This window comes from Chrysemys picta, chromosome 9 (genome assembly GCF_011386835.1).
Source record: "Chrysemys picta bellii isolate R12L10 chromosome 9, ASM1138683v2, whole genome shotgun sequence".
Taxonomy (NCBI): Eukaryota; Metazoa; Chordata; order Testudines; family Emydidae; genus Chrysemys; species Chrysemys picta.
In genome coordinates this window covers 90,416,580-90,441,223 of record NC_088799.1, presented here as the reverse complement: position 1 = coordinate 90,441,223, position 24,644 = coordinate 90,416,580, and the positions used below count along the sequence as shown (strand labels likewise).

The following is a 24,644-nucleotide window of genomic DNA, read 5'->3' as shown; positions in this document are numbered from 1 at the left end:
GTGGCCAGAGTGGAGTCTGAAACCCTACAGGGGGATGCCACGATGGCCACCAGCCCAAGAGGTGCGGAAGCAGGGGGGGGAAGAGGCAGAGTGGGGGCGGGGCCCCTTCTGACTCTCGGCCAGGCACTGACCCTGCGAGGCCCCCCGCTCTAGTGACCTGTGCGGCCAGGGCCAGGGCCAGGCTCTGCGCCTGCGCGTCCCCCCGCCGCCGCTAGATGTCGCCCCACGCCAACGGGCTCAAGGGCTCAGCCTCCGCCCCCGCCCCCCGGCAGAGAGGAGGTTACGAGCCGCCATCTTCTCGCAGGTTTCGTTAACCGAGCGGCGTGCGGGGCTGCCGGCGGCGGCGGGTTAGCGGAGTCCGTGCGGTAAGTTTTACCAGGGAAAGGGGCCGCTGCCGCCCGCTAGCCCCGACGGCAGGGGACGCGGCAGCCTGGCCGGGGCGGGGAGGGTCTCTGGGCTCCTACTACAGGGGGCGGGACACGACTCACCCCCCCCTTCGGGATAGTGCCTGGGGCGGGCAGGACTGTTCCCGCCCCTCCGGGGGTGTCCTGGGCGGGGGCTTTACTCTTCCCCCTCCCTGAGTCTCCCTCCCCCAGCCCCTCTGAGCAGGGCACGCCCGGGAGGGCGAGGCAGAGACTCTGATCCCCACCCCCCCTTCTCAGGGGGGGTCCCCCAGGAGGGGGGCAGGGACTCTCATTTCCCCTACTGCTAGTGCAGTATAAATTACATAGCACATTTCTGGGTGATTTTCAAGACCCACCCACACCTTGTAATACTTTGTAATATGGAAACAAACATGTCAAATTAAAGGACCCACAAATCTTAGGGCGTTACCTGATTTATGGACAGCCCCGAAGATCCAACTTGAGTCCGCCAGGGAGTTCTGGTACCTTGATAAACTGGACCCATCCTAAGGTTCATTCACTTCTAATTCCCCCATTTCCAACTGTGGCACACCGGTGTAGAGTCCTCTGAATTTATCTACATCCAAAATTGCAGTGCTGTGTTGGCACGTCTCACCTATGGCTTTGCTGCATTAACCTGTACATAATGCATTGCATGCCATTTGTCCACACGTCTGGAGTACAGCTGACTTTTCAACTTCATTTGTGCCTCGGGTTTATCTGTACTTGTGTCTCCCCCTGTTAGCTCATTTAAGGGTAAGGTCATTTAAAGAGTTGCTTTTCTTCCTGTTAATCTTCTGGACCTGAAAGGTTGAAGAGTTATAACAGTAATACTTCTGTATATGTAGCTGTTTATCAAATATTATGGATATTTATTAAATCACTAAAAATGTAGAGGATTAAAGCAGCAAGTAAAATAGTATGAAATCACAAGCAAACTGGTGTGTGTCATAAGCCAAAGTCTCTTTGAAATGAGGAAGTGTTTTCAAGATACTGCTATATCAAAGACTTAACCAAAAAAGTCAAAGTTCACTTTGAAAAGGTCTGCTTCTATAAAGTGTCAGAACTAATGTTTTATAGCTCACAAGAAAATAAAGTAGGGGATTGCTTTTTTGATATTTCTATAGCACAAGGACAGGACTACTTTTCTTGGTGAACCTGCCTTTCTAGAGGCTTTAGCAGTCTCAAATAGTGGCTTTACCAGTCTCAAATAGTAAGATCAGAGGAATGTTTTCGAAAGTGTTGGTCATTGGAAATTACAGAGCAACTGGCTCCTAAGTAATCATGCTATTTAATTTTTTGTCACATAATTTATTTTCATAGGGTAATAATAAAAATCTTTTGAATAAACTAAATTCCGATAAAGGTTTTCAGGTTTGAATAACTTTTTTTGTTTATTCATAAAAAAGGTGTTTCTATACAAAGAAAACCTCAAGCTGGGGATTGTTTTAACCATTTTCTTAACAAGCTGCAAAGTATCTGCAATTAGAGTGACCAGATGAGATGAAGAAAATATCAGGACACCGAGGAGGGGGGGGCCAAAAAAAAAAAAGAGTGCTGCCGGCCGAGCAAAACCAGAGATTGGTCGGGACACAGGACAAACAGCTAAAAATCGGGACGGTCCCGATTTTATCGGGACGTCTAGTCACCCTATCTGCAATGAAACCCTCAACTCCCATTAGAGTCAAGTGCACAACTTCACTTTTATTTAACATGGTAACTGAAACCTCAGGTTTTGCAAGTTTGTCTAAATGTAGCCCTCTGCCAATGGATAACCTAAAACTCATTCTGCTGACCTTCATGTGTAGTAGATTTTCTGTAAAAGAAGCTACAAACTGTTTACCAGTTAATGGGATCTCTGAGTGCATGGTCCCTTAGAAAACTTGGGATAGCATACAGGGGAAAAAATCAGTTTACAAATAAGGATAAAAAGGAGATGATTTTGAATAGATAAATATTACATTTCAGAAGACTGATATCTAAGGGCATGGCTACACTTGCAGATACAGAGCGCTTTGAGTTAAACCGGCCTTCGTAGAGCACAGTAGGGAAAGCGCTGCAATCTGTCCACACTGACAGCTGCAAGCACACTGGCGTGACCACTTTAGCAGCTCTTGCAACAGCCACAGAGAGCAGTGCCTTGTGGTAGCTATCCCAGCATGTAAGTGGCTGCAACATGCTTTTCAAATTAGGGGGGTGAGGTGGAGTGTGACAGGGAGTGTGTTGTGTATAGGTGGGGGGGGAGAGTGGGTTTTTGGGGGGCTGAGAGCATGTCAGCATGCAGTCTTGTAAGTTCAGACAGCAACAGACCCCCCCCCCCCCTCCTCATCTCCCTCGCCACTCTCTCTCACACAGCAGTCCACAGTAATGGTTGCTTTGTCTTGGAGCAGATAAGCATGCTGGCTGTCAGAACCGGAGCTTTCAAAGGGCATATCGGCATGCCTGCAGTGATTCCAAAACAATGACAAGAGTGGCCACTTGCCTTAAGGGGATTATGGGACGTTTCCGGAGGCTGATCAGAGCGCAGTAATGCAACACCTCGTTCACACTGACGCCTAGGCGTTTCAGCCAATGCGCACCAAGTGTTAATCTTCTCACTGAGGTGGAGTACCAGGAGCGCTCTAGCCCTGGAGTCAGAGCACTCTACGTGCCTTGCCAGTGTGGACGGGTAGTGAGCTAGGGCACCTAGGGCTGCTTCAATGCGCTGTAACTCGCAAGTGTAGCCAAGCCCTAATTTTCTGATGTCATTATAGGATTAATAACCAAAATGGAGGCTTTATTTTGTTAGATTACTAAATTATGTGCCATTAGAGCAGATTAAAAAAAAATCTAAGAAATCTTGTGGGACAGTATCAAAAGGAGAATCTCTTCTTCCCTCCCCTCCCCCATAGGGAAAGACCTTAAAGATTAATCACAATTTTTGTCTCCTTTTTTTAATCTGTTTGTTTACTTATTAAAATCTTGTCTGCCCTTCAAAATTCCTGCAAATAAGTGAAATCTTCTTGTGAAGGTGTTAGTATTTCATCTTTGAACGTCATTAATTTGGAATTGAAAACATGACAATGATTTCACAGTAAAAACAAAAAATCCCCAAAATTTCTAAAACACCTCTCAGATTGGCAGGGTCGAAAACTGCTCCTGCCATTCTTATAGGAATAAATCCCACTGTTAACATATCTGCTTTGTATGAACTTTATTGGGTCTTCTTAGAGAGCGGTGGAAACGTGGCCTTCCTTGTCCAAATTAAAATACATATATATTTCCCTAGCTTCTCTGCCGGCTCCCTGTGCGAAGAAAGTAATAATTGTTCGTTTTCTCTCCAGGTCTTCTGCAAGCTTAGTTCTTTGAGTCCTGATACAATATGACACAATATAGATCTTTGCAATTTGCAAATATACTTAAAACTTTCATTCAAACAATTCTTGAGTTCTTTGCACCTACGCCCACTTTCTCCTGCCTTAGTCTTTCTTCGTTTTGGCTCAGCTACCACTCTCCTGATTCCTACTAGTTCTGAGAGATGTTTGCCATTTACAAGATTCTTTGCGTAGTCAGGTTACGTATTTTAGCTGGTTCATTCTTTCTCTCTGATTTTCTCTAAATATTCTATACTTTTTTATTTCATGGGTTTGTCTGATGTTTAGATTTTTGTGCTGGATGTGCTATAAATGGGTTAAATAAATATTTAATTATTGCTTTTGACGCAGTTTTCCACAGTTTCCAACTGTCTGTGTAAAATTGTATTTCCTTTAGGAGTATTTAATTTTGTCCTTGAATATGGTTTTAGGGATGCATAGAACTGCATAAAATCTAGTTTATTACTAGCAATACTACATTGTTTTATCTCAAGATGGTTAAGGCCCTAGAAAACATTCATATGGGTTTTACTGTCTTTTTAATGTCAGTGTTTATTAATATGAGAGATTTCAGTTTAATAAAACAGACTATATATTCTTCCTCATCTCCTTTTAAAAAGATGCAGGCTGAGCACCTGTCCGTTGTCATGTTACTTTAAAATAACACTTTCCCAGGAAGTGTTATCATGTAGAGCATTGAACAGAACATGACTTCTATCCTAATATATAGGATGTTGTTTTGTTGGGCTTTTCATTTAAGGAACAAAAACTGTTGGAAACTCCAATTCTGCCAAGTTTAGACCATCTTGAAAAATACCAGAAACCCCTTACCAAGTCAAAATGTCAGATGGGTTATTCTTCCTGCTGCCTTATTAAAGGCATTGAAAAAATTATATTTATTTATAAACTGGGTTTTGGTTTACCTGTAGCATGTTGGCAGTCTCAGGGCCTGTTAGTTTCTCTTTAATATTGTGTTTGCAAACATAAAAGGCTGTTTTGTTTTTATGTAGTACAATTAGTAAACTAAGATTAATTTAGGATTTCTACTTGCTGCCTGTAGGTAGCTACATGCATGGCTTTTGTTTTTGTTTGATGTTACTCATGGAACACTAACTACTGTGACAGAAAACTGTTCATGCACATAGAATGTCAGCCAAACTGGTGAACAAGTTCTGCACTAGTTCCGGAACTCTGGTGTCTTTGCTCTGTGTTCTTAGAAGTAAAAGCAAGAAGTGTTTCTAATGATTGCTCCCACTGATATGAGAAAAACTTTTTAAAAAATATCTCTGTTATTGACAAACATTATCTGACTGGTTTGACTTCTAATATTTTGGTTGCTAGGCTTTATTTCAGGCTTCTTTGCACCTACAGAACCAATCCAAGACCTGTTTTCAGGCCAATTCAGTATGCAGTCCCATTAGAGTTCACTGGTAGCTGAACTAACATTAGACACTAAAGCACTAGTCACATTTTCTATCTGTTGATATCACACCTAGGGTAGGTGAGGGGGGTGACAAGGAAATGGGGTAAGAAGGGCATGAATGTCCAAAGAGGGGCAAGAGTTCAGACACCAGAGGGGGGAAAAAAAAGGGGGGGGGGAATGTATTCCTGTAGAAATGGTATCTTATCAGGTAGAAGTACTGACTCTGGAAAAATCCAATTCAGGGCATTGGTGGGAGGGAAACAGGAGGACTGAATCACCTGACCGAAGGCAACCAACCAAAAATCACTGGGGCATGACCCTTATGTTTTAGATCAGCACTTGACAAATCTACGTGTCCAATCACCAGTGAGAATAGGAAGCTTTACTTGGTATATTGGAGATTCATCCATTAGTTTTGTAGAATTTAATAGCACTTAAAAATAAGCTTCTAAAGTAGCTTTATGTAGAGAATAATTCCCACCTCCCACCTCTCTTTTATCTCTGTAGGTAGTGAGCTATCTGCAGCAGAGTCAGTAGAACCCACTAACCTTTCCCAGGGGAATCAATGTCTACTAAGAGAATGGTATGTCTCATGCATATACTGCCAGCCTGTTAGGAACTTCCAGGAGGATTCAAATACAGTAACTCCTCACTTAAAGTTGTAGTTATGTTCCTGAAAAATGCAACTTTAAGTGAAACAATGTTAAATGAATCTAATTGTCCCATAAAATTTAATGTAAATGCGGGGGGTTAGGTTCAAAGGAATTTTTTGGGGGGCAGACAAAAGGCATTATATACTGTACAGTGGTTGGGAAGTGCCCCAGGCTTACCTCACACAGGCACAGCCCCCTGCAGGCAAGGATGCTAGGAAGCAGCAGCAGCTTCCCCGCTCCTGCCTCTCCCTCCCAGAAAGTCGTAAGCGCGAAGTGTTGGGAGGGAAGGGGAGGAGCAGGGAAGCCCCGCATCTCCACTCCTCCCCCTCCCTCCCAGAAAATCCTAAAGGCTGCTAAACAGCTGTTTGGTGGCGCTTAGGACTTGCTGGGAGGGAGGGGGAGGAGTGGAGACGCAGCGCTTCTCTGCTCCTTCCCCTCCCTCCCAGAAAGTCCTAAGCGCCACCAAACGGGGGAAGCACTGGGAGGGAGGGGGAGGAGGCAGAGAAGTGGAACTTGTGCAATGCTCCCGTGTAAGGTTGCTGCTGTTCCACAGAATCTTACAAGCAGGCACCCAAATGACGTTATAAGGGAGCATTGCACAACTTTAAATGAGCATATTCCCTAATTGAGCAGGGATGTAACATTGAAACAACGTTAAGCGGGACGATGTTAAATGAGGAGTTACTGTATCCCAATCACATACTCCAAACTCTGCGTTCACTTTGACTATAGATGACAATTTTGTTTGTTAGCCTTTAATTTTAGTCATTGGTGGAGAAATCCACTAAATTTCTGAAGTGTATTCTACAGGAAAAGAAAGTTAAATGTATAACAGCTCTGTCTCTATATCTTTAGATGGCCATTTACTTGTTGCCACTTGTTGACTTGTGTCTTATGTTTTATGTAAAGCAAAAACACAATACTCTCGCTGCATGATCAACGTCTGGCAGAGCTTATAGCTTCTTAAACCCAAGGGGCTTAAGAAAGTGTGTCTCAAAAAAAGTAAACACATTTCAAGAAAAATGTTTTTTACTGTGAATAAAGTAAAATAAGAAATTATGTAAAATATTCAAAGAGCAGTTGTGTAAATTTGCACAGAGGCATGTAGTTAATGCACTTTAGGGCACTGAGCTGGCTAAATCGTTCTTAGTCTAGGTCAGCCTGCTGCTTTGGAAGGAAAACATTGACAATTTTTCATGAATTTGCACATGCCTTGAACTCAAGAAGACATAGTTGAGCTAAGATAATAGGTCCAAATGCAGGCTTGTACATTAAACTTTTCTATGCAGCATAAATATATAATTAAATAGCAATTGACTCAATACTTTTTTTGAGCTTGAAAATGAAATTGGGACATGATGATAAAGCTAAAACTTATGTGGCGACCAAAAGAAGAAATAAAATTGCATTAATTTATCATATTTGAAAACAACTTAGTGATGACTAATACAACTACTTAATCGACGTGCTGTTCAGTTGTTTTTTGCCATTACTCCCTGTACTACATTTCTTCTATGTGTGGTCGCTTCCTTCTTCGCATCTCCCCTATCTACTACTTAAACCATCTGTGTAGGTTTCCCCCCCCCCCCCTCTCCTTCCCTGGTATCTCACCCTCACAGATAAATTTCCCATATATGCTGCCTCCTTGTTACTTCTGGGGAAACTTGTCCAATTTTGGCCTTCTCCAAACTCCACCCTGCCTCTGCTTCTCTAGTCTTTACTTCATCAGTCCCCTTCTCATGCTTCATCTGGGATTCATAGATTTAAACAAAAAAAAAATTAATGCCAGAAAGCAACATTGTGATCATCTACTCTGACTTCCTGCATAACATCGGAATGCCTTTTCCCTCTCCAAAAATGTCACTGCTAGCTTAATTACTCACTTCGTCCATTTTCCTGCGTCAGAAACATGAACTCCTCTTTGAATCACATCGCCTGTACAGCAGTTCTCCCCAAAGGTGGCCTCTTCTCTCAAATATAGCTCACCCCAAATTGTCCCCAAATGACATAGTGGGGGGATTATCTTCTCCTGAAGTCTTCACCTGCTGTACAGCTTCTCTTTGAATATCCTCCTTCGAGCAACACTTCATGGGATTCCTGGCTACGTGGAAGGGAGATATCATCTAACATTCCACCATCTTCCTTCCTTTCAGAGTTTGACAGTTGGTTCTTCTCTTTCCTTTACCATAATCTTCCATCTTCATTCATGGCAGTTTCAGCTTCCGCACTGTCCTCGAGCCCCTGAGTTTCTGCCTTTTTGCTCTTATATTCTCGTTTGACATCTCCCATCACGGTGGTCTTCACTCATCAACCTTGTCTTCACTAAACACCAGCCTAATAGGTGCTTCACTAAGTACCTGTTATCTTTCCATCATTGAGCTCCCTCTTTCTGACGATCACCTCATGCAGCATTGTACACTGACTCATGTCTCCTTTTTATCTTGACCTTCTGCAATGTCCAATATGTCAGTGTTCATAGTGTCTCTGCCACTTTAGCTCTGTATTCTGCTCTCTCTCTGCCTGTGGTATCTCTGTGTCTGCCGCCTGCTGAATCTCTACTGCCGTGAACTCTTCTGTCTTTCTTTTCAAAGGGTTGACTCAGCATCTTGCAACTACACCTATCACTAGCTGACCCCCAATATCTGTTTCCTCTGTTCTCGTGCCTCCAAATGCCTCTGGTGAAAGTCCCATGGCTTTGCAGACTCTCCACTATAAATTTATCCTCTGTTAGCTCTGCCATCTTCCTGATCAACTAGCACTAGTCCTGCACTCATTGACTACCATGCTCACTGTCTCAGCTTGCTACTTTTCGTATTCTCCAGTGTTCCACTTGTGTACAGCTCTCCTCCATGTCAAATCTTCTTTCCATGCCTATCATGCTTATCCTGTTGTCTTATTGTGCTCCCTATCTCTCAGGTTCACAACCGTGTGGTCCTATATGACTTCTTTCTCTCCTGTGTGCACACATCCCCGCTTTGGCCATATCCTGCCATTCCTATATAATTTCAAAGATCTGGATTGGAATTTGGGAGACCCAAGTTCAGTTACTGGCTCTGCCAGAGGATTCCTCTGTGAATGTAGGCAAATCACCTATTTTTTGGGTTGTTTTCTTCTCTTTAAAATGGGGATAATACTTCCCGACTTTGTGTTTTGAGGAGAAATTCATCCTTCATGAGGTGAAGGGATATTACAATAATGGGGGCATAATCTATTTATTTATATTTGTTCGGACAGCACCTAGCATTGTGAGTAGTGCTATAGTGCAAATTAAAAATAAGTGGCTTTTACTTTATAAATATCCAGAAGTGCTTTGTTTAGTTGTACTATAATTTGCAGGTATGGAAGCCAACATATAGTGTTGGAATCCGTAGAATCTTGTTGAAACTGTCTTATGTTTGTGATTCATTGAGGAATGGAACAGATCTATTAGGCTCCTATTCTGTTTTCTGACAAAGTCCAGACATATAATTTCTGCGGAAATGTCTATCCTATGGAGAAAGACAGCACGCTCACTGGAAACTAGGAGTAGTTGTATCAAGGAAATATTTACTGTATTTACTATAGACTGGTGGGAAGTAGCCCATCTTGTATATGTCCCTTACATGTTTGTGGGTTTGGGGTTGCTATGGAATAAGTAAAGCCATGAATTTGAATAGACATTAAGTACTTAAACTGAGAGCAGTGTCCTAGGCATAATTAGTTCACTGTTATTTGGTTGATGTAAAACCTTTATATTACATTATAACAGACCCGTGACTTCAAGGCCAGCATTTTCAAAAAATGATTAGTGATTTTTGGATGCCGAAAAGGGCCTGATTTGCAGAATGTAAGTGTGACGCTAAGGGGTTCTGTCACTGCCTGCCTTGTAACCTGGGGGACCTTAATGCTGTGTAGGTACGGTTCAATTCTCTGACACCAGTAGCTAGTCCACAAGTGTAAGGTCTCACCAGCCCAGTTATTCTTTGCAGGTTGACATCAACAGCCTAGTCTTCTTAAATACAACCTCCCTAAGTTCTGAACTACCAAACACTTGCAGTTTTCCCCTCTGGTTCATAACTAAGGCTGCAAGTTTGTCACGGATTCCGTGACTTCTGCAGTGGCCAGTGCGCCTGGCTCGGGCAGCTCAGGCAGCCCCTGCTCCAGTCGCACCAGCCAGTGCTGGGGCAGTCTCGGGCCACCGTGTCCCCTCTCTCCTCCCCCCCCCCCCCGCAGCGGAGTTTGGGTGTGGTAGGGGGCATGGGGTTGGGGCATGGGATGGGGTGAGATGGGTTGTGGGTGGCATTTACTGGGGGGCTCCCCGGAAGTGGCGACATCCTCCTCGCTCCTCTGCTAGGCAGAGATGTGGCCAGGCAGCTCTGCATACTATCTCCGCCCCGCAGCTCCCATTGGCCAGGAACCGCGGTCAGTGGGAGCTGCGGGGGCAGCGCCTGCTGGCGGAAGCGCAGAGCCAAGTAGGGAGCCTGCTGGCCCTGTCAGCTCCCCCACCCAGCACCAGTGGGAGTCCCAGGCCGCATGCTGCAAACCTGCACCCTCCCAGCACCCGGGCTGCAGGCCACAAACCTACTCGCCCCTCTCCCCCCCCCCCCCCCCCCCCCCCCCCCCCCCCCCCCCCCAGTACCCGGACCTCCCTCTCCCAGACCCGCCTCCAAGTTTTAGTTAGGCGTATATAGTAAATGTCACGGACAGGTCCTGGGCCGTGAATTTTTGTTTACTGCCAGTGACCTGTCTATGACTTTTACTTAAAATACCCGTGACTAAAACATAGCCTTATTCATAACCCCTGAAGGGTGAAACCAACCCTCCTGATACCAGCTTACTTTGGCGCACATGCTGCACACCAGAGACCTGTTTGGATGAAAAAAATTAAAGTTGATTTAATAGGAAAAACACAGATTCAGTGATGAAATAGTAAGTGGAAGCAAACATACAAATTACACAGAAAATAAACATAAAAGGCAATCTCAGGTTTTGCACTTTCGTATTAGATAAAATCCCTTTCCTAATAAAGTTAACTATTGCTTTAAGACAGTTTCACAGCATACCCGTTAATTGTAGGAGTGATCCAGCATTCACAAACAGCCCTCTGTGTACAGACTGTCCCTCAGGTTCTGGATTGAAAATTTACAGTCCCAAGCCTGTTTTTAAAGTATTCCTCTCTGCTTCCCCCCCCGCTCCCCCCCTCCGCCACATGGGCTATGGTAGAAAATTAAGTCAGATTAACTACATTGCTTGGGGGTGTGAAAAATCCAGGGGTTTGAGTGGCATAGTTAAACTGGCTTAACCCTTGGTGTAGACAGTACTAGGTTGATGGAAGGATTTTTCCATAGATCTAGTTACTGCCTCTCAGGGAGGTGGATTACCTACCCTGATCAGAGAATCCCTCTGGTCAGTATATAGGTAGTGTCCACACTGAAGTGCTAAGTGTGCTAAATCCCTGGTGACTCATGGTTATTCAGCGTAGGGAAATTCACTCTTGGCTTGATAGCCAGGATGTCTTTCTGTTAACGCCTTTTTTCCTGGGTTGAACAATGGATGGTTACTTGAAGCTTGTTTTATGTAAATACCTGACTTGGGAGGTGCCCCTCCCTTCTTGACTGCTCACCATTCTACTATAGTTGTACAAATTATGACCAAAAACAACATCCGGTGGCACCTTAACGACTAACAGATTTATTTGGGCATAAGCTAGAAATAGGTTTTTAAATTGATTCAAGTACTCATTTTTGGTTTAAACCTTCTGTTCTGCCCTTGGTGTCTGGACCCTGATTGTCACAGTGAATATACACTTTCTGAAAACCAGATCCCTTTAATTAGCCTTAAATTGGACACCTAAAATTACAAGTAAGTTTTGAAAATCTTTGCTTTAATATTCAAAATTTAATGTGGAAACTATTATTAATTAGATCTCAATTGGTATTTTGGGGAGGGGAATAGAATGTACTTTGCTTCAGGTTTTTTGTCCAGTAGATGTGATCTGAAAAGGGTTGCTGATAGTAAATTAGTTCTGTAGCTCTGACCTCTTGAAGATAGATTGTAAAATTTCCTTTCCTTCCTCTATTTTTCTATCAATAAGAATTTAAAAATTGCAACCTGTTTTAGGGATTAGTAGAAGATAGTAGAAAAGACTAGAATTTGCCCTCAATTAACCTAATTGTGAATTTGATTATGGATAAGTGATTGGATGATGACAGGTAGAGCTCTGCAAATCTGCAGATATCCGCTATGTATCTGTGGACAATTTTTGCAGATCGCAGCCTTGATACAGATACAAATTTTGCATCTGCACAGGGCCCTAATGGTTGCAATGATTGGATGATGATCAGGGATTACATCATATAGGATGGGAAGTCACAGCAACAAGTCAAGTGAAAAATTCTCTAAGTTATATCTGTTCTTATCAGTTTATGATCTAGGATATTTCTATTCTCTCATCATTGCATAACTGTCCAATGGGATTTATTGTTAATTGCTGGTCAGCACCCAGCAGTGCATCCTCAGAGGGTGAGGAAGGTCATTAGCATTTTAGCTCTTTTTTTTTTTTCCCCCATTAAATGGGAATTTTGCAAATCCAAATTTGGGAGTAAATCTCTTTTAGAAGTGAAAATTGTGACACAGGGCAAGTACCACGCACATTAAACTGTTCTAAGAGAATCTGTGAGGCTCCAAGTTAGTTTTGGACTTGAAAACTATCCAACGTTTTCTTAACTGGAGCAAGAACATATATTTAAAAAAAATGTATTTAATGGGATCTAGATACTGAAGTCATAATTCCGTCTAGTGTTGATGGCATTGATGGATATGAGCTGAAGGTGCATATTTCTTGCCAGTTAATCATCTTTCTTCCACATGTCATTCTCTGGACAATTTTCTGTTAACCAGGAAAGCAAACTGCAGTTTGAGTACTTAACAGTTGCAGTTTTAGTATATAACTTCATGTACAATATCCTAATTAGGGTCAATCAGTCATTTGTAGAGGCTGATGGGTATGCTGTAATCTTTTAAAGTTTGCAATGGATATTGTGCTCTTAAATTATAACGAGTTCTATTTAAATATATTCATGACATAGCAATCTCTGTTTGTGATCCCTAGATACAGAGATGATTTTAAGGGTTAAATAAAATTGACCTTTTTTATCAAAGCTACTTTTGTCTGAATTGTACTTCTTTTAATAAAGCCGCCACACTTTGGTCAGTATTTAAATCCTACTCATATCTTTTTGCTTTGTGCTTATTCATGTAACCCTGTGCAGAATCGAGCCCTTTATGAAGCCAGTCTGTCTTGGGTTGCTCTAATTAAAAGCTGATTCACGGTCCATGGAAAAAATTGAAAATGAATCAGTCCCTTTCTCACTTAACTTGTTAACATGGCTCATTTGTTTCTGTTTGGCATAACTGGTTCCAGCTCAATATCCCATTCATTCATCTGTGATTTCTGAAGTTAAAACGTTCTGTGCATTTTATACAGAGCAGAAAGTTCCTGTGTCCCTCTACAATGTGTCTCAAATTCATAAAGCCTGTTCATCCATAGTACTACTGTTTAAATCAATTAGATTTAACATAGGCACGTCCTGGTGCACTGTAATTTCTTCTATCTATTTTGCAGTGTCTGGCAACCTGACTTAGTATGCAGCTACTGAAAAATATAATTCGTATTCATAACTTGCTATGAAACAATTAAACTAAATTTCTGCTAATTAAATTTTAGTATATAATGCAGGGGTTCTCAAACTGGAGGTCAGGACCTCTCAGGGGGTCGTGAGTTTATTATGTGGGGGGTCATGAGCTGTCAGCCTGTACCCCAAACCCCGCTTTGCATTCAGCATTTATAATAGTGTTAACTATATAAAAAAGTGTTTTTAATTTATAAGGGGGGGGTCACATTCAGAGGCTTGCTATGTGAAAGGGGTCACTAGTACAAAAGTTTGAGAACCACTGATATAATGGTAATGGGGGAGGGAGTTGTTGCTGGGTGGAGGCGGGGTGGCTGTCTGCCGAGTTTAATCAACCAGACACAAGGGCCATTACAAGAGCCCAATGTGGAACTATGTGGTTGTGGGGGAGGCTTTGAAAGCGTACTTTAACAGTCTCAGCCACATTAATGTACTGTGCTTAACTGTGCTCTGGCCCTGAAGGTTTGTGGGTTTTTAGGAACGGTGTAGTACTTGGTGTACATTTATACATTGTTGTATAGTGAACCTATGAATTATTGTATTTTGCTGTACATTTATAACTATTACATTATTTTAACTGAAACTATGAATTATGCAGTGTACATTTGCTTGTTGTACATTTACACATTATTGGGTGTTTTGAACCTCTGAGTTTTGTGGTGCTGGATGCTTTACAAGCACTGGGTGCTTTGAGTACCGCTGCATACTGCAGTATGTGTAGTAAACTAATCAAGATTATTTAAAAAAAAAAAAAAGTATTGACTGACAAAAGCAGTCGGGGGGGGGGAGACCCAATATGAAAATAAAAAAGGACAATATATTAACTGAACGGAAGTTTAAATTTAGAAAGGCAGCAAATGGTTCTGTCCCTTTCAATGCAGAAATGCAATCCATTTTGGCTACAAGTACATCAACTGTGACTCTCATAAGTTGGTGTATGTGGGGCTGTGGTTGACCTTGCTGTCCACCGGCCTACTGTGATAGAGGTAGGGATAGGGATGTAATCCATGATGCCAAGTGTATTGTGGAGAGTTGTAGCGAGCTACCCCCATGGAGTTCTCCAGGGACTGCAAGGGTGGCAAGTCGGACATGTGATTGTTGAACCTGTAGGTCAACTAGAATCTGCAGCATTTGTGTTTGTTGCCTGAGAAGTTCCATTATGTCCTGATGCATCTCCCACTCCCTCTTCTCATGGGATTCTTGGATCTTTATACATTTTCTCCTCTCCTTTCTATCCCTCTTCATGCTGTCTACCATGTTGGCCCACCAGGCCCTGAGTTCACAACAAACACAACATGGGCTAGCAGGATCTCATTGAATGCATCTTCCCTAGTCCTCTTCTTTCTCCTCTGCGTCCGGCTTCTACAGGTGTGGAGGGGGCACCCCACAAGGCTGCAACAGCAGCAGCTGCAGATAAAACACAGATGTATTCATTGTATTTACAATCACAACAGAAAGTGAAAGTAGTTTCAGAACTCCTTTCCCATAAAACTTTTTTTAATGACATGCTTATGGACACTTCAGCTGTGCAACACCTCTGCATAGCACCATTCTCCAGCCCCAGCCATGGGGAGTATTGCCTGTGAGTGGCGATGGGTGTGGGTTGGGGGCTGACATTAACATTTTCAGTTGCTTTAAACAATTGTCCATATTTTCATTTGTTCATATTTCCTCTCTTTCGTTGATATGGTTGTAGATTCTTGCCATGCTTTACTCTCCTCCATCTATGACCTTTGGTAAAGGGCCCATAGCAAAGTCTGCCCTGCCAACCTCGATGTGCTCCTATGTGCTATGGTAATAGACACAAATAATAATAATTAGTGTTAAGGTTGTTGTGTTGTGATGAAACACCTTAAACATAAGATACTTATTATGTGGGTCATGTAAGACCTATGACTATTAATTTTCTTGTTTTCTTGCATGCTTATGTCTTCTAAATGATGGGATAGATGACTCTGTCACTTAGCAACCATAACTACATTTGGAAACAAAGTTTTTTGTTTGTAAGATTCTAAGTAACTGAGTGAAATAAGAAGTATTATTGAAGTTATTCTCTACTAATTGTGCTAGGAACCATTTTGTAATCTGTTGTATAGTAAAGTTGGTAATGGTTCCACTTATTTTTGTTTCTAGACCCTTCATTAAGAGGGCAGAAGGAAACTCTGAAAACTGAATCCATAAAAAGACATATGCTTTCTTTAAGGAGAGAAATAAAATACTCCAAATGAAAATTATGTTCTGGGAATCCTTATGATGGTCCTCTTAGACTGAAGGCATCTGACTTTAGAGTTGAGGGTGAAAGAATAAAAATCCTTGTGACTAAAACCAAGCATAGAAGCCAGCAAGATCCTAATTTCTCTTAAGCAGTGTCTTTCTGTGACCTTGAGCAAGTCAGTTGATTTCCTTGTACCCCCAATAAATCCAGCCAGAAAATTAAGCAGGACCTGACTGAAAATCAGATGAATAAAGTTGAGTAGAGTTCAATTTTCCTGGTGAAATAAGTTACAGATAAGTCACAATACTGACTCCGCACCTACTCTTTATACAAAGACATCAAAGGACTTTGTTTAACCTATGTTGCCCTCTTTATAAAATAACACAAAGGAAACACTCCAGATAAAATACAGCTTTTTCAAATGGCCACTGACTGGGGACCGAGGGGTGGGGTGGGGTGGTGGGGGGGGGAGAGGTTTAAAAACTAGGTTTAAAAAAAAAATAATCCCATGCTTTGCCATTTTATTAAGCCTTTCAAGTACCATTTCAGTTAGTAAACAGTGTCCTGCTTGATCTAGCTGCAGCTTTGCAGGTGCAGAGTGAACTTCAGCAAAGTGACATGAGTGACACATGCACAATTTGTGTGTCAGCTGGCACAGTATGTTCTGTTTGTTGACTCACTACACACACTCACATTTCAAGATCGAGTGCATATTAAGCACCAACATTGCTCTTGTAGTTAATCTGTTGAGCACTCAGTTTAATACTCCCCTGTGTCAGAAGCATGAGGATATACAATTATCTGTCTGATACAAGTGATACATTTTTTCACCCTGGTGCTTGTCACATGGAAGTGGAAAAAGAAATAATCCTGGATATATGATTATTTCCATCCTTAATCTCAATAAAAATTACTTAGAACAAAAAGTGGGTTCCAGTCTTTGAATTCAGGCATCTCAAAGAAAAGTAGCAGTGCGATGGTGTCATTCCTGTTGAATTCAATCATATCTGTTGCTACTTTGACAGCAAATTGAAATCTTGTTTCATATGAAAAACCAGAGTTTATAGTCCTGCAGTTTAAATAATTTTGTTTTCTTCTTCTTTATATTTTCACATTTGCTGGCATCATGATCCTCTATTGAGTTCTTGTCTTCTGTCACCTGATATGAACAAAATGTTGTCAAGTTGGCTCTGCAAATTGCTAGATTAGTGTGAAAGGGGGAGGTAGCTTCAGATTAATACTTTAAAAATAGTTAAAATCAGGATTAATCATGACTGTGTGCTCCTGGAAATGCTTCATGCTAAAATAGACTTTGTTCAGTGCATAAAAATAAGATATTTTATGCTCAGAAGTTGTGAAAAACCCTTTAGATATCATATAGGTACAGGCTGATAAAAATTAAAAATCTTGATTACTATGACTTTTAATAAATATGTGATGAAATCTGGCAAAATTTAAAGTAAGTCTAGCTATCTTGTGCATATATACTCTACTCATTGAACTCAAGTTGGTTGCTGTTTATGTATTGCAAAGTGTTGCCATCTAACAGGTATGTCATATCTTTTGTCTGTTTTCTTTTTTTTTAATCTGAGTCTCAACAAAAACTTACTAATGTTTTAAATTGACTTTTCACTATTTGTGCTGCTTTTAATACTGTTACGGTATTGTAGCACAATATATTTCTCTATCTTGTTTAGTTTGACTAATACAGAATTATTTATTACATGTTAGAATGGATAGCTTTTATAGAAATTTTTTAACAATACAATTTTAATTTTCCATGTAAAAAGATGAATTTTTAAAGTAATTTGAATGACATGGTCTTATGGAATATAAAGTTCAGTGCATTCTATAAGTACCAGGGTCAAAGTGAGTGCTTTGTATATCTGGGAAACTACTATAATGACACTTGGTGTGTTTTGTAATTGAGGGAATTTGTGTTTAAGTTATGACTGTTTTCTCCGTTGGATAAAAATACAAAGAAAGATAAAAGGACAGTCCTGTTAAATAGGATGTCATATTGAGTGTTAAGTCATATTGGGATGGATTATAGTATAGTGTCTTTGAATGCCTCCATTGCTGTAGGATCTAGGTGGCAGTGATTGGTTTTGTTGGGGGTGGGGCAGTTGGAAGGTTGCAGATGGAAGACAGTCTTTCTCTGTGAAGGAAACCATCTCCCCTGTTCCTTTGAAACATTACTTAGGAAGGTGAGAAGCAACAGGCAGCTAGTGTAATTAACAATTACTATGTGATAAAGCATTCTGCTTATGTTGGTTGAAGTCTTGACCATTTTATCAGTAATAATAATTGTATAAAAACATCGAATAATATAAGAATATTATTTTGGCAATATGAGATCAAGATGGCACATTTCCAAGGAAAAGCTTGATGCTGCAGATATTGGTGATTAAATTAGTACACCTCTACCCTGATATAACGCGACCTGATATAACACACACTTGGATATAACGCGGTAAAGCAGTGCTCCGGGGGGCAGGGCTGCGCACTCCGGCGGATCAAAGCAAGTTCGATATAACGCGGTTTCACCTATATCGCGTTATATCAGGGTAGAGGTGTACTTTCCCTTGTCCAATCTACATTTTGAAAATGTGAGAAGTGACTGGGAGGAGAAGTGCAAGTCAGTTTTTGGATACTTGCAAGCCACTGCTAAAATTAAACCTGTGTGGTGTATAGTTTGGAAAGCATTTGAGGTCCTTGGAATGTGAAGTTCTATAGAAAGATTGTCAGTGAATTGTAACATATTATGCCAGTCATTTAAACCCTGCTTTCTCAATATTCTGAGTTTGTAAAAGGAAAAAATATGTTGTCAACTCTCATCCATATCTTTCAGAGTAGCAGCCGTGTTAGTCTGTATCCGCAAAAAGAACAGGAGTACTTGTGGCACCTTAGAGACTAACAAATATCTTGTATCCATATCTTGTTTTTGTGAAGACTAGATTTTCAGCAGAAGAATCCAGAAAGGTGCTAATGGAGCTAGGTTTTGATTCTGTAATGAGTGTACAGGCACAGGGGTCTACCTGCACAGAGCTCATTGGAGGGCCTAGACCTTTTTCTGGAACCCATGTTTCTTTGCCAAATTAGTTAGTGCCTTACTAATAATACCATATTTAGATTATTAGGACAAATTCAGACGTGGTGTACGCTAGTACATTGACATCAGTGAAGTTGCATTCGATAACACCAGCTTTGTATTTATCTCTTTGTGTCTGGTACTGATCAGCATATCATGAAGAAGACAATGCTGAGCTTGAAAAGATGCAGCTGACTGCAGTCATAGTGATAAAAGGTTTCCATGGTCTGATTAATAAATCAAGATTAGCTGGACGAGGCTTTTGTACTTCAGAACATCTATGGCTAGAGCTTTAAAAATGTTGCATTATGGGAATTGTATCCCTCAATCATTTTGCCTTCTATTTAAAATTGTATTTAGGACATTTTGTGAGGAGAGAGATTTTGGGAGGAAAGATATGTGAACCTATAGTGGTCACATAACAATGTTAGTATAATGGTACAGAAACATTGCTTACTTAAAAATAAAAAGTTTACTTTTATATTAAAACTATTTTTAGAAGTGGGATACCTTGGAATCAATTAACTTGCAATAAAACATCCCTTTACAAAAGTAGAATAGTTTTTAAGAGGACACCACTAGGTAGTTTAGTATTAACAGTCATATTCTGTTTTAAAAAAACTAGAGGCCCTAATACTTTTAAAGGATTTTTTTTAAATATATTTTTTTCATTTTGTTTGGATTTAAACATTCCCTTGTATTAGAAGCCCCCACACTGCAGTGTTGGGCTAGTGTGAGAATCAGAATATGAAATTGACTGGAAACTGAATGTAAATGAAAGTGAAACAAGCTGAGCTTAATGCAGACATTGAGTCACTGCTCAGTGTGTCATGTTTTCTTCCCTCTCCACCCCTGGCATCAGGAGGAGATTCTGTGCAAAACATCCTATAACTGTTTCTGCATTATGGAGCCCTTCATCAAAGGGCTCCACAGGCAACTGCTGACATGGGAGCACCTGGCAACATGGCCATATGCCCATCACTGCGGTATCTGAACACCTAATAGATGGACTGTGAGGCAAGGATCCACAAACCAGTGTAAAGGTCCTTTTGTGGATTAATGAGATCTGAGATTTGGGACCCAACCCCTACTACTTCCACTGGGGAGGGGGCAAAACCCACTTCCCTGACCAAAAAAGAAAAAGGAAAGGGAACTGCCAGAGCATTCTTCTCCCCACCCTAATAATCTCCCAAAAGTGTTTCCGTAGGAGGTGGTGATCCCCTCTCCAGTGTACTTAATAAATATAGTGGATTTGAACCATGTCCCTTCTAGTGCTGGCTCCTTCCCTCCAGTGGATCTTCGGAGTGTAAACAGGTTCTTGTTTCTTTTAATTTCCTGATCTGCTTGCTCATAGCAGAGTTGGAGCTTTCATTTTAGACCCACATATATAAAGCTAGCCCTTACTGGGGGAGGAGGAGGATTTTTCTTCCAGAGAGGAGAGATGGCTGTATAGGAAGTGGTATTACTTAAACCTATATACTTAAATGTGTTGGTTTATACTATAAAATAGTACATCAGTTTAATAGTAATAAGGTTAAAAAAGACCTGCTTTATGACCAGGCTGCTCAACTGGTGGATCGTGAAAGGCTGCCTGATGGATTGCAACCCACTGATTCAAAGCTATGATATCCTTCTACTGCTAAGATCCAGGGGGAGCCTGAGCAGGGATGAGAAGGAGATCCTGCTGCTACTGGGGCTGCTACTTCTCCTGCTCTCCTTTTAGTTCTAGAGCAGCTCCTTTCCATACACCTGCAACTCCTACCCCGGGTTGGGCTCCGGAGCAGAGGAAGCAGTAAGGTCTTAGAACTGGCTTTGCAGCACCTTGGAATGACAACAATTTCTCCACCCTGGTTCTGAGCCAATGCCAGAGATCGGGGAAACGGTAAATTAAGAAGAAGCCCTGCTCAACCCAACAGCAGCCCTACCCCTTTCTTGATCTGCTTCCCACAAAATGGCTGAAAAAAATCATCCTGTGCCCTAAACCCCTTGGTGATTGTGAGATGATCTTTCAGCCATTTTGTGTGAGGCAGTCCAGAAAAAGGATTTTAGAACCATTACTCTGATACCAAAGGAACTATATATGAAAGCTTTACAATTTGTCAGGAAGACACCAGTACCCTCTGAGTGATTACCTACCTTTAATTTACTGTATCCCATTTCACCTTCCATTTTAAATAAAACAAGAACCATTTATTTATAAATAATGTTGAAATCTTGAACATGTAGTCTCTAGATATGTATGTTTGCCAGCATCATGTGTTTTAAGGTCTAAATTTTTCAGTATTTCTGAGGTTTCCACCTTAAACTATACTCCCTTGGAAAGCCTTTTAGGAATAATATTTTTCTTGCCTGCATATATCTGAAGCTACTATAGTAAAAATAATGTGTTCTGTGACTGCATTCTAGTAGTAGTAATGATGATAAGCTCATATAGGGTTCTTCACAGAAACCATTCTCAAGCACTTGAAAATTCAAGTAGTACTTTAAAAAAAAAAAAAGGCAATCAACACAAATCTTTTCACATTTGATTATTTAAAAAAGGTGGGGGTTGGCTCCCTATCCCATAGGGAATGGATTCCACAGATGCTCTGCATAATTACTGAAGGCCCTTGCCTTTCAAACATCTAAACCATTATCTAGGTCAGATCTGTAAATCAGCTGATGTAGCTCTTTAAAGACAAATAGAAAGATAGCAACTCTGTAAGGTATAAAATATCCATATTATTAACCTTAGAGGTCATTACACTAGGTATAAAATTACCAGTGATTAAATCTAGGGTTTACAAGGTGTTTCTGTGACAGCTTGTAAACACAGAACTGGTCTCCCACTCCTTTTATTTTCTTAATGTGCTCATTGGGCACCTACCTGTGTCTTTTTAACAATGCAAACGGTAGTCTCTGGGTGCAAAAAATTTTTTTTTCCTCCTCTGAACTTTCTGAAAGATTCTTCCTCATCCTTTGATTAAGTACAATAGTCTATAACCAAGTGAAATGATAACATCTATTTTGTCCTTTAAAAATGTAATGAATATTAATACAGAAGGGGGGGGAAACAACAAAACTGACAGCTAAAGGCATATTTTTGTTAGATGTCTTTTGAGTTAGTTTTTAAAAGTTTTTCTCATCTTAGTCTCCAGAGTGAAAGCCGCTTCTTCAATGCATGCAGCAGATATAAAAGCTTGTGGGTTTTATGTAGCATTGAACCAAAATCTTTCATGCCAGTAACTGCTGACAGTATAGAGAAATGTTTTTTTTTTTAAAGTTTGAGCACAGTAAGTATTCACTATATATAATATCAGTTGCCATCCTTTTGTTTTGCATTATGTATCTTATTGGTATAGAACACATTGACAAAAGGGCAATGCCAGCTGGTAAATTGGTGTCCTAGGAAGAAGAGTTCTATACTTTTTCTCTGTCCAATTCAGACCGAACTAATTCACTTTGAGAGTTTTAAATACTTCATTGACATTTATAAAAACACACTAATAATTTAGTATTTATTCATTCACTTAAAGCATTTCTCTTTGCAATAGGGGCCAGATCCTGCAAAAGCTTATGTTAAGTGATGGTCTGAGGCTACGTCCTCACTACGGGAGGGGGTCGATTTAAGATAAGCAAATTCAGCTACGCGAATAGCGTAGCTGAATTTGACATATCGGAGCCGACTTACCCCTCTGTGAAGACGGCGGCAAATCGACCTCCGCGGCTCCCCCGTCGACGGCGCTTACTCCTACCTCCGCTGGTGGAGTAGAAGCGTCGATTCGGGGATCGATTGTCGCGTCCCGACGAGACGCGATAATTCAATCCCCGAGAGATCGATTTCTACCCGCCGATTCAGGCGGGTAGTGTAGACCTGCCCTGAGACTGTTTGAATAGTGACTTCTCTGGCAAGAGTTCTCAGGATTAGGCCCTAACTTTGTACCCAATCTTGGGTCATGCTGAGAACCCTCATCAGTAGGAGTTGAGAACTATCTACTCTTTCCAAAAACCAAATCAAAACAAAACAAAAAAAATCCTCTAACTACAGCGTCTAATCATTTGGTGATTCCTGCAGGGATTTAAAGGGCCAGGGGCTCCAGCCACTGCAGGGAGCCCCAGGCCCTTTAAATCGCCAGCCTGGGGAAGCCAGTCCAGTCCGGCACGGCATACTAGCTCGTGCCGGTACACCGTACTGGCTTACTTTCACCTCTGACAGTATCTTTATAAACACTAGAATCACATTGAGCGCGGCGAGATGCTCACACTATGAGAGGCACCTGGGAACTGAGACAGGCTGAGGGAACAGTAGATTCATGTCTCCCATCTCACGCTCGCTCCGGGGCATTGAGTGGAATGGTGGGCAGAATCATTTATTTATTTATTTATTTATTTATGTATTTATTGCCGAGCGCGTATAATTGAATTCGCGTAAGTTAAATGCGCCTATGATTCGACTCCACTGTAAGGTGCTAGAAAATATTTCAGTACACAACTGAAGTAAGAAACGAAGAATTAAAACTCATTGTCTAGCATTGTTGGTGCTTATGGCCATACTAATGATTAACTTTACTACTGTAATAAGCCCCATTGATTTTTAATGGGACTACTGAATATAATGAAGTTCTGCACACTCATAAGTATTTGCAGGTCTGGTCTTTCCATTACAAAATTCCAGGGATTAAAGCATAATTTGTGTATAATTTAACACAAGTGGCGAGAATCCACAGCTGGTGAACATTGGGGCTGTGTGGTGGGGTGAGTGCCCCTCCCCCCTGTGAAAGTGGGCTAAGACAGGCCAGAGAAGCTGCGCAAAGAGGCAGGCAATCAGGGAGGGCCTGTTGGAGAGACAATCAGGGCTGGGCAGGAGGTGGCCAGTCAGGGCCGGGCTCAGCCCTATATAAAGGCTGCCCACGAGAGGAGCAGTCAGTCTCTCCCAGACCTCCAACAGGGAAGGTCTGTCTCCTGAGCTAGGAGACCAGCACCTGGGACAGCGTAGTGCTGGGCAGGCTCGGGTGAGCCGAAGGGAACTCCAGCCCGCTACTTGCCAGGCTGCAGTCCCTGAGGGAAGGGCCTAAAGGGTCAGAGGGGAAGAGACCCAGGAAGAGCAGACAGCAAGCGAGGGGAGAGAAGGAGGGCAGGGAGGCTGCCGCTAGAGGATCCCTGGGTCAGGACCCAGAGTAGCAGGTGGGCCTGGGTCCTCCCCTTCCTCCTTATATTGCAACTGGCTGTGGGAAGTGGCCATATTGGACTGCACCATACCCCTGAAGGAAGGGGTTAGACTTTGGGAGCAGCTGCCCACTGTGGCAGGTGAAAGACTGCTGTTAGTGGCCTCCCCCCCCCCCCCCCGAAGGGGGTGAGAATGGACATGGGGCACTGCCAGAGGGCAGTGTCCTGAAGGGGACGCTGCAAGCAGAAGGGAGCAACGTGGGTCCAGGCATCAATGGAGGGCGAGAGGTGGAAGGGACACCACCAGGAGAGAGCGCTTCCCATGGACTGAGCTAATGCCCGGCACAACCAGCAGGAGGTGCCAGCGGTGGTGAGTCCCAACACTGTTGCAGGCTGGTTTGTGGGTTTAGAGGGCTTCTTTCTCCCTACCCTCCATACTTCTCTCAACTCCAGTGACAGTGCTGGTTGAAAAGATTCTGGATCTAGAAGTGTTACTCTTGAATCTTGATTTTACTCCATGCTTCCTTGAGCTAAATGCCAGTGGGGAAGGGAAAGAAACTGAAGAGGGCTACAGTGTTCCTTAGGGGCTCAGAATCTAAGATTGAAGTATGCATCCCAGTAGGCAACCTCTTGAGGAGTCCTGTTCTAGAATAAGTAGGGTAGCTACCGCCTGCCTCCCTTGAGGATTAA

The 24,644-nt window shown here is 42.0% G+C and overlaps 1 protein-coding gene across 3 annotated transcripts in view; it reads left to right on the top strand.

Moving 5' to 3' along the window:
* Nucleotides 1–232: 232 nt before the first annotated feature.
* XIAP (X-linked inhibitor of apoptosis) overlaps nt 233–24,644 on the top strand; it is a 50,896-nt gene continuing 26,484 nt past the window's right edge. The window contains exons 1-2 of one of the 3 annotated variants that reach the window (XM_042851080.2): nt 273–365; nt 5,688–5,763. The gene's annotated coding sequence lies outside the window, so the exon portion shown is untranslated. Of the gene's footprint in view, nt 366–1,139; nt 1,161–5,687; nt 5,764–24,644 lie in introns of those variants that run through there. The other 2 variants (XM_005307420.3, XM_065556643.1) reach the window with 2 other exon arrangements.